Source organism: Adiantum capillus-veneris, chromosome 8 (assembly GCF_014529385.1).
Source record: "Adiantum capillus-veneris isolate H3 chromosome 8, ASM1452938v2, whole genome shotgun sequence".
In the NCBI taxonomy this organism is placed as follows: Eukaryota; Viridiplantae; Streptophyta; class Polypodiopsida; order Polypodiales; family Pteridaceae; genus Adiantum; species Adiantum capillus-veneris.
The window spans coordinates 17,365,963-17,375,891 of NC_140938.1; the positions used below are offsets into that span (position 1 = coordinate 17,365,963).

The 9,929-nt window shown below is 39.2% G+C and overlaps 1 pseudogene; it reads right to left on the reverse strand.

The window, feature by feature from the left end:
* Window positions 1-839: 839 nt before the first annotated feature.
* LOC147451737 (U2 spliceosomal RNA) lies at window positions 840-1,016 on the reverse strand (annotated as a pseudogene).
* Window positions 1,017-9,929: the final 8,913 nt, after the last annotated feature.

Here is a 9,929-nt window from a genome sequence, read left to right on the forward strand (position 1 = left end):
TCATAGTTTATTGAAAAATATCTCAAAAATTTAAAAACAAAAATCTCAATTTTGAGTTTAAGATCCAACCACACTTCCAGTTATCTTGGATATGGATACCTTGGAAACATAAACTCATGTTCTGGACTCTCGCACCTGCTTTGAATGGAACTACAGTTGAAGCGGAACAATGAGTTGAATTCAAAGTTGAGAGTTGAGTTCAATCTAAGCTTTGTGTTGCAAAAACTTATCCTTGACCCCGTCTAGGCTCAAATCTTGAGCTTGAGGTCCAATGTAGCATCAACTTCATATAAATTAACTACAAATATTTATAAGATTTGAGTTGGCTATGCTTTATGCAAGTGATTTGGTGCAACTTGAGACTATGGTTTGGCATAGCTTGCCGATTTACTATCATATTACTACGGTTTTTTGTAAGTGTGCATTGAAGATTCCACATTTTGTTTTGTGGCAGTGTTTGCTCTTTCTTAGAGCGTGTTTTTGGTAGTGGTTTCGCTCTCAGGTGGAAGGTTGTATGCAAATGCTTTTGGCACCTGTTTGAGCGCGATACTGCCTTTGTACACCCTTTGAGGAGCCACTTTGGCTTATACGGCAGTCCGGTCATTTTTGAGACTGGTCCTAAAGATAGCCATTTTTGAGACTTGGCTATACGTTTGTTGCATATCCTATGTTGAGAGGGTCGGGTGAGGTTTTCTTGAGCTAAGGTATTCTCAAATGTGGAGATACCTTCGGAGATATAGGTAGCTTGAGTTACCCTTACGTGACCTCGCCCTAGACATGTATAGAGTGGGATAGGTGCTCTTGATGCCAAGTTGGCGGTCTATCATCAGTGTGACAATTTATGCACCTCAATTAATCTCTATATTGTATGCCTTGTGAGTGGCTGCCGGAGGGGGCTGCCCCGTGAGAAAAATTAGGTTAATATCATGTGGCCCGATGGACCACGTATCAGATATTAAACTGATAAGAACAGATACTACACTTGATCTTAGCCAAGAGGAGGCCGATAAAGGTATGCGCTACCCAGCGTGCTCTCTCTGGCTTTTATACCTGCTCCGCCCACGCTTGCCCTGTGGGACTGATGCCACGCCGGCCTTATTGCATTGAGATAATTCCCTACTTTTGAGTCGTGGGTGCATATACAAGCCACCAGAAAACTGCCTCTCTCCTAGTGCCGCGGCAAAAACACGTACCCGACGATCCTACGTGTGTTTACACATCATGATAATAGCCAAGAAGGAAGAATGATACTCAAAAGGTATGCGTGTCGCAATTTTCTATCTATACCTCATGGCTATCTAGTACACTAGTAGAGATGAAAACCATGCTCGTATGTACTTCTTCTTCCATCTCCATGCCCACTTGTGTTTGTGGATTCTTCTTACTAGCGTCTTTAATGCTCTGGTGGAGAGTGCCCATTACCAATGGTATTTCAAGAGCTACCTACCCCTTGCCATTGGTATGCATCTTTATCTTTCTGTCTAGTCGTTTGCTATTTTTTTCATGCTCATATAATGATTGATTGCAGTGTTAAAAGTTGTTTGGTTAAGGCTATAAACGCTCTCCTCATCATTTTCAAGCCTAAAGTTTTTGCTCAAGTTGCCTAGTTTATTTCCATTAAACTCTAAGTAGTATCTCCGAATCGCCAATCTTTTTTAATGAATACTTCATCCATCAAAAGAACGTGCTCTAACTCTTTATTTCACTTCCAACTCAGTTTTGTGATGTCAGATACTATATCATTTTTTTGTTAGGTGTGAGATTAGAGAGGATCGACTGCTTCTTTCGAGCTTTTTAAAAATGAAATGATTTTGGAATGCTACAAAATCAAAGTTCATGGTTATGCTTCGGCTTTAACACTACCCTGCATCCATCTTCGGCTCCAGTCAGGATTCTATGAGACTTTTGAGCTTTGTTACTTACCTCCTTTGCACTTCTACGAAGGCGATGTGGAGAGCTTTGACACACCTTATGGCCATAACCTCAATGGGACGTGTTCCCAACTCAAGAGAAAGAGTATATAAGGTGTTTATATCTTGACTTGGCATGAGGAAATGCGAACAATCCAAAGCCTTTCCAAGTGGAGATAATAATGGTATAAGCCCCATACTTCCTTGCCTTAAAGAAGTTTCTTTGCCATTCCACAACTCCTCTCCCTTTCCATAAGCTTCATGGAAGTCATCCCACTCAAGAGAAGGAGTATATAGGGTGTTTGTATCTTGACTTGGCAAAACCTTGTAAGCAAATGCTAACGGTACAAACTCTTTCCAATGGAGATACTAATGATACAACCCCACATTTCAAAGACGTAGCAAAATATAGGCATTAGCAGGTGTCAAAGAGATATTTCATGAGAAGCTAACATTTGATATTGACACATGTTTTCAAATGCACAATAGTAGGCTCAGTTCATGGCTTCAAAATGATGCATCGAACATTCACGGCATTTGTTCTTGGTATGGACATTAAGGCCAAGGTACTTGAAGCTGGCTCTTGATTATAGGCAATGCATGGTTGTGGCATGGTTTCTCCTTGTTAAACAGTTTTCGCAAGCATATCTTGGCAATCACGGCATGTGTGGTTGGTATGAGCATTTAAGCCAAGGTACTTGAAGCTGGCTCTTGATTTATAGGCAATGCATGGTTGTGGCATGGTTTCTCCTTGTTAACAGTTTTCGCAAGCATATCTTGGCAATCACGGCATGTGTGGTTGGTATGAGCATTTAAGCCAAGGTACTTGAAGCTGGCTCTTGATTTATAGGCAATGCATGGTTGTGGCATGGTTTCTCCTTGTTAACAGTTTTCGCAAGCATATCTTGGCAATCACCATCAAACTTTTAATTCTTTTTTTCCTGCATATCCTCAAGAACCATATGCTCCAATTTGTCAATTTCAGTCCATTATTAAGACCTTCTAGCTTTATATCTTACAGATCCTCTACCGTGTAAGGGGCATCTACACTGCATTCGGTTGAGCTTATAGTTTTTCTAACAATGAAATATATATATCTTTGAGTGATTACCAAAATCTACTTTCTTTTCAAATTTTGCAAAATTTGACCGATGCATGTGCTTTCTCATGAACTTTGATACAATTGTAAACAATTCCCATCTTTTCTTTGGAGAAGCCCATCTCCTCTCTCTCTCTCTCTCTCTCTCTCTCTCTCTCTCTCTCTCTCTCTCTCACACACACACACACACACACACAGGTGGATATTTGATCCTTGATTTATTGGAAAACATACATTTTCAATTGTGCTTGATCTACAAAACTCCAATCCATAATTTATCGACCAAATATCTCAAAATTTTTGAAAACAAAAAATCTCAATTTTGAGTTTAAGATCCAAACACACTTCCACTTAGCTTGGATATGGATACCTTGGAAACATAAACTCATGTGTGGACTCTCACACCTTGCTTTGAATGGAATTACGTCTGAAGAGGAACAATGAGTTGAATGTTGAACAAATTACAAGATTAATGAATTCAACCTTGAGAGTTGAGTTCAATCTAAGCTTTGAGGCTCAAAAATTGAGCTTGGGGTCTAGCTCAATATCTTACAAATCCTCTGCCATGTAAGGGGCCAATTTTTTAATTTTCCCATATATATATATATATATATATATATATTATATATATATATATATGTATGTATTGAATGTAAAAGAGAAGATATAGATGAGAGAAACCAATCATGACATCTACACTACATTCGTTTGAGCTTATAGTTTTTCTAACAATACAATACAAAAATCTTTGAGTAATTACCATAATTTACTTTCTTTTCAATTTTTGCAAAATTAGCCGATACATGTGCTTTCTCATGAGTTGAGTTCAATCTAAGCTTTGAGGCTCAAAAATTGAGCTTGGGGTCTAGCTCAATATCTTAAAAATCCTCTGCCATGTAACGGGCCAATTTTTTAATTTCCCCATATATATATATATATATATATATATAATATATATATATATATATATATATATATATATGTGTGTGTGTGTGTGTGTGTGTGTGTGTGTGTGTGTGTGTGTGTATTGAATGTAAAGAGAGAAGATATAGATGAGAGAGAACCAAATCATAACATCTACACTACATTCGTTTGAGCTTATAGTTTTTCTAACAATACAATACAAATATCTTTGAGTAATTACCATAATTTACTTTCTTTTCAATTTTTGCAAAATTTAGCCGATACATGTGCTTTCTCATGAGCTTTAATACAACTATAAATAATTCCCATCTTTTGTTTGGAGAAACCCATCTCTCTCTCTCTCTCTCTCTCTCTCTCACACACACACACACACACACACACACACACACACACACACACACACATACACATAGGTGGATATTTGATCCTTGATTTATTGGAAAACATGCCTTTTCAATTGCGTTTGATCTACAAAACTCCACTTCATAGTTTATTGACCAAATATCTCAAAAATTTAAAAACCAAAAATCTCAATTTTGAGTTTAAGATCCAACCACACTTCCAGTTATCTTGGATATGGATACCTTGGAAACATAAACTCATGTTCTGGACTCTCGCACCTTGCTTTGAATGGAACTACAGTTGAAGCGGAACAATGAGTTGAATTCAAAGTTGAGAGTTGAGTTCAATCTAAGCTTTGTGTTGCAAAAACTTATCCTTGACCCCGTCTAGGCTCAAATCTTGAGCTTGAGGTCCAATGTAGCATCAACTTCATAATAAATTAACTACAAATATTTATAAGATTTGAGTCCTGCTTGAGTTGGCTATGCTTTATGCAAGTGATTTGGTGCAACTTGAGACTATGGTTTGGCATAGCTTGCCGATTTACTATCTATATTACTACCGTTTTTTTGTAAGTGTGCATTGAAGATTCCACATTTTGTTTTGTGGCAGTGTTTGCTCTTTCTTAGAGCGTGTTTTTTGGTAGTGGTTTCGCTCTCAGGTGGAAGGTTGTATGCATATGCTTTTGGCGCCTGTTTGAGCGCATTATCAGATCTTGTACGTTATTTGTGGATACTGCCTTTGTACACCCTTTGAGGAGCCACTTTTGGCTTATACGGCAGTCCCGGTCATTTTTGAGACTTGGTCCTAAAGATAGCCATTTTTGAGACTTGGCTATACGTTTGTTGCATATCCTATGTTGAGAGGGTCGTGGTGAGGTTTTCTTGAGCTAAGGTATTCTCAAATGTGGAGATACCTTCGGAGATATAGGTAGCTTGAGTTACCCTTACGTGACCTCGCCCTAGGACATGTATAGAGTGGGATAGGTGCTCTTGATGCCAAGTTGGCGGTCTATCATCAGTGTGACAATTTATGCACCTCAATTAATCTCTATATTGTATGCCTTGTGAGTGGAATTGTCCTCTGTATGCACTTTGATTGACATATTGGTCAATTTGTCTCTTATATTTTGATTGATATAGTCCCAAATATAAAGGAGACTCTGCCAAAATTTTCCCAGAATCTCTTGGACTTGTCATAATGTCTACTACCAACGAGCGTGATATCTATGACATAAAGAAGTTTGATGGCACTAATTTTTAGCTTTGGAAAAACCAAAAGCAAATGTGCTTATCCAAAAGAAACAGAAATTGCCTATTATCTATGCGGCCCGAACTGAAGACATGAACTTGACTCACTTTCAGCGGGAAGAGCTTGATGAGCTATGTAGGTTTACCATTAAACTGCACCTTGCCGATTTAGTATACTTTCAGTGTTAGAATGTGATATTGCCTATGCTTTATGGCAAAAGTTATGCAACACTTATAAAAAAGATACGGCTAGTAATAAGGTTTTCATGATGCAAAAACTCTTTAACCTTCGCATGAAGGAGTCAGCCATTGTTGCCAGTCATATCAGTGACTTTGACTCTTTGTTTGCCCAAATTTTGATGAGATGAAAGCAATCTTCTTGCTTTGTTCGCTGCCACCATCATGGGATATCTTTTGCACAATTGTCACTAATATTGCTCCTAATGGTACACTCTTGTACAATGATGTCACTAGTTCTCTTTTGTCAGAGGAAATGCTCGAAAGACTATGAGTAGCTCTCATCATGGCAAAGCTCATCATGTGCAAAAGGATGATAAACAATGTAAAGGTTGTTCTTGGCACAGTGAATTCAAAAAAGAGGGCAATATAGATGCGTCAAAAAGTAGATCAAAGTCTCGTGGTCGCCGCAATATACAATGCCATTATTGTGACAAGTATGGTCACATAAAGAAATATTGTCATGCTTGGAAGCATGATAAGGGCAAGAGCAAAGTCAAGGATCATGATGGGAAAGACGAAAAGCCAAAGAGTTCAGTTAAGATTGAAGAGCTGAACATAGTTCAAGATGACAATGATGTGCAAGACATTAATGTGTTGACTGAACATTCAGACGTATTTTGATGCACAAGAAACTTTGACTTTACAAAGTTCTATGCCAACTGAAGTACTTGTTAGTGGTGAAGTGTCCCACACATGGGTTCTTGATTCGGGTGCTTTGTTGCATGTCACACCTCATAGAGATTGGTTTACTACATACAAAGATACCAATGGCTTTGTTACACTTAGTGACAGTTACTCTTGTGACATTGTGGGCATAGGTGCAATTGCCATGGAGATGGCTAATGGCATGAAGTTTATAATCCATAATGTGCGTCGTGTTCCAATCCTAACACGCAATTTGATTTCAGTTGGACGTCTTGATGACTTGGGTTACAAAGTCACTTTTCACCAACAGTCTTGGCGCATTGCTAAAGGTCATCTTATTATAGCCCATGGTTCAAAAGTTGGTTCATTATATCCTCTTTATGTATTTGATAAAAACAATGCTCTTTTTGTAACTAAGCTGCCAACCATTGCTTTGTGCCATAGCCGGTTAGGTCATATGTCGAAGAAGGGAATGGAAACGCTTTCTCGTTTGGGCTACTTACCGTCTTTATCATTTTCAAATTTTCCTTTTTGTGAGCACTGTCAATATGGAAAACAAACATGGACACATCGTACACATTCTTTTGAAAAAGAAAGCAAACCCTTAGAGCATGTGCACAGTGATTTATGTGGGCCTATGCCTTCTAAATCACATGGTGAAGCATCCTACTTTGTCACATTCATTGACAATGCAACGCGACATGTTTGGGTTTATGCCATGAAGTCTAAAGATGAGACCTTTTCTTGCTTCAAGAAATTCTTATCTAGTGTGGAAACTCAATCTGAACATAAGTTGAAAGCTTTGAGATCAGACAATGGTGGAGAATATGTCTCCGAAGAGTTTACAGACTTCTACTCTCAAGTAGTGGAATGAAGCATGAGTTTACAGCTCCGGCACAAAATGGTGTTGCCAAACGAATGAATAGCACCATCCAAGAGAGGATAATGTCTATGCTATCAAAAGCCAATCTACCACAAGGGTTTTGGGCTGAAGCATTATACATTGCTGTGTATTTGATCAATAGATCACCACATGCCTCATTACAATTTCATGTATCGTTGTATGGTCAAGACACATTATGATAAACTTAGAACATTCGACTGTGAGACTTGTGCACACGTACAAGAAGGAGTTGCGTGCTAAGCTAGATCTTAAGTTTAGGAAATGGGTGATAGCATGTTTAGGTGGTACCAAAAAGGAGTGTCTTGGACACTCCTTTGGGAGGAGATGAAATGGGTGGTGGATTATTCATTTTCATTTCATATAAAGGAAAGATAAAATCTTTTTGGCTGAGAGGTTGAATTTAGGCGGGCTGGAAATTCCATTTCACTTTAATACTAAATCTTAAAGTAGCAAACTGTCTGTGCATTTAAATTCCCTCTCACCGCCACTCCTCTGGGCTCTCTGCAACGCGGCCTCAATGGGTCCCTCCGCCTCTTGTGCCCATTCTCTCTCTCTCTCTCTCTCTCTCTCTCTCTCTCTCTCTCTCTCTCTCTCTCTCTCTCTCTCTCCATGAGTACTATGGCACTATTTTGACTGTCTTCATTGTCGTGTCAATTGCATCCTCACACGTTCCACATGGAATCACATAATACTCATAATGGTAGTACAAACCCCCTTTACCTTCCTCCATTATCTGCTACACAGCATATTCCAAGGGATCTTCTACCGAGTCTACAAAACTATTGGGCGCTGTAAAGAAGAGAGAACAAAGAAACATGCAAAAAAGGATGGCACGAGCGTGAGAGGATGGTGACATTGATAAGCAGGAGGCAAAGAAAATATGTAAGGCAGTTGCTAAGTATTGGCGTAATCAAACAAACGGGCTTTTCGAGGGTCTTTAATGGAGCATTCTACAGCAACTTCTCAGTCATCCAACGTTCTCAGTGTTGCAACCCACATAGGAGACAGTTGGGAGGCTGATTTTCTCTAACATTTGTCATACATTGTTTGAGGTGAAGACTCCTCGTTCAAACAATGAGCTATTTTTGAAACGGGCTACTGTCATGGCATGCCTCAACGAAGTCAATGGGGCTGACAATGTAATGAGAAATAATGATGTTGCGAAGACAGTAGGACTTCATCGAAGATGTCGTTCGAAAGAGAATCTGCAAGAGGGCACATGTGGTGCATTTGGCGCATCTCCTCGATTTACCTCAGGTATATCATCCAGAACATCTTAAAAGTGTGTCACAATGCTTTACTTAGTAATTTTGGGTGCTTGCAAAAGCTTTGAATATAAGTGTCTCAAAGTGCTTCAAAATGCATCACTTAGAGCCTGCAAATGCTTGAAAGCGCTAGAAAAGTGCATCTCTGTGTGCATGAAAGTGCTAAAAAGTGCTTCATTCATGGTGCTTGAAAGTGCCACAAAGTACTTTACAGTGCTTCAGAGTGCTTTATAAACTCTAAAGTTCTTTGGAGTGCTTCAGAGTGCCATAAAGTGCCTCAGAATTCTCTTTAATAGCACTGAAGTGCTTTCAAAGAGTCCTTAAAGTGCACTTTAGAGGGCTTTCAAGTGCCCAAAGGTACTTTAAAGTGTTGCGTAGTGCTTCAAAGTGTTTCAAAGCGCTTCAAAGTACTTTAGAGTGCTTGAGAGTGCTACAAAGTGCCTCAGAACGCTTTGAAGTGCCACAAAGTACTCAAAAGTTCTTTTAAAGTGCTACCAAGTAGTTTAGAGTGCTTCCAAAGTGCACCAAAGTGTTGGTAAAGTGCTTCAGTGTGCTATCAAGTGCCTCAGAGTGCTCTTAAAGTGCACTGAAGTGCTTTCAAGTGCCCCAAAGTGCTTTACAGTGCTACATAATGCTTCAAAGGGCACCAAAGTGCATGACAGGTTGCTTGGAAGTGCCACAAAGTGCTTCACAGTACTTTCAGGGGTCCTAAAGTGCTGCAAAGTGCTTAAAAGTGTTTCAAAGTGCTTTAGAGTGTTCTCCAAGTACACTTCAGAGTGCCTTCAAGAGCCCAAAAGTGTTTTAAAGTTTTGCATAGTGCTTCAAAGTGTTTCAAAGCGCTTCAAAGTACTTTAGACTACTTCAGAGCGCTTGGGTACTTCAGAGTGCTTGAAAGTGCCACAGAGTGCCTCAGAGTGCTTTGAAGTGCCACAAAGTGCTTGAAAGTGCTTTTAAAGTGCTACCAAGTAGTTTAGAGTGCTTCCAAAGTACACCAATGTAGTTCAAAGTACACCAAAGTGCTGATTAGTGCTTCAATGTGCTATCAAGTGCCACAAAGTGCCTTAGAATGCTCTTAAAGTGCACTGAAGTACTTCAAAGTGCTTTCAAGTGTCCCAAAGTGCTTTATAGTGCTGTAGAGTGCTTCAAAGGGCACCAAAGTACATGACAGGTTTCTTGAAAGTTTCACATGGTGCTTCATAGTACTTTCAAGTGCCCCAAAGTGCTTTAAAGTGCTGCAAAGTGCTTAAAAGTGCTTCATAGTGTGTAAGTGTTGCAACTAGATTTCATTACTTTATAGTATTTTTTAATATCTTTTGTGTGGCAGAGGGATTTGTACATGCGGTTCCAGGA